The sequence below is a fragment of the Seriola dumerili genome, unplaced genomic scaffold, assembly GCF_002260705.1.
Source record: "Seriola dumerili isolate Sdu_G_001 unplaced genomic scaffold, Sdu_1.0 BDQW01003087.1, whole genome shotgun sequence".
In the NCBI taxonomy this organism is placed as follows: Eukaryota; Metazoa; Chordata; class Actinopteri; order Carangiformes; family Carangidae; genus Seriola; species Seriola dumerili.
In genome coordinates, this window is record NW_019177342.1 from 1 (window position 1) to 733 (window position 733).

Sequence of the window (733 nt, forward strand, 5' to 3'; positions counted from 1 at the left end):
TGAGGCATGATGGTAACCGGATAAACAAGTTTGTTGCCATCTTCATTCCTACATTCTTGTTAATCCAACAACATACAACCAGAGAAGTTGGAAAGTTGTACAACAAATAATATTCTTCATATCGTAGCTAAATCGTTGTGTAAGACGTACCTGGAAAACTGTGTAAGCATCATCTCTCTCAGACGGATATGGCAAAACGTATCTTCTTGGTCTCACATACAAGCACTCGACAGGATCCTGCACCTCATATGGAATATACGTTGATTTGCTGACAGGCAACAAGCCAAATATCTGTAAAGAAAAACAGGGTTCAAAGCTTTAACCTGCCAAATGTTTCTCGTTCTATGACGAACTCATGATCGAGTTTATCTTTGGATTTAAGGCTCTTTTATCTTGAAAAGGTGGATGTCGAGTAAGAAACAGTGTCTTCATCCAAATGACTGACTTGTACAGAAGAATGCAAACTTTTTCAAATTGCATTTTTATAACAGAATACTTTACAACTGCTTAAAAATATCTACAAAATCAGCATCGACCTGCGTTGAACAGCTGAATTATACAGTTGGTAACAATGTACAACTGGAAGAGGAAGAAAAAAACTAAAAAGAATCAGGACAAATGGAAATCGTAGCAGAATAAATCGTAACCTCTGGATGACTGATGATGGTAACAGTTGCATGCATGCATCTATTTGTGGTTGATTGCAGCAGTTACCTTGTCTGCATTCAGAGTC

At 37.5% G+C, this 733-nt stretch overlaps 1 long non-coding RNA gene across 1 annotated transcript; it reads right to left on the reverse strand.

The window, feature by feature from the left end:
- On the reverse strand, nucleotides 1-733 carry LOC111239591. The gene is made up of 3 exons (XR_002665876.1): nucleotides 715-733; nucleotides 151-291; nucleotides 1-55 (listed from the first exon to the last, which is right to left on the reverse strand). It is a non-coding gene; the product is annotated as an uncharacterized LOC111239591 (long non-coding RNA).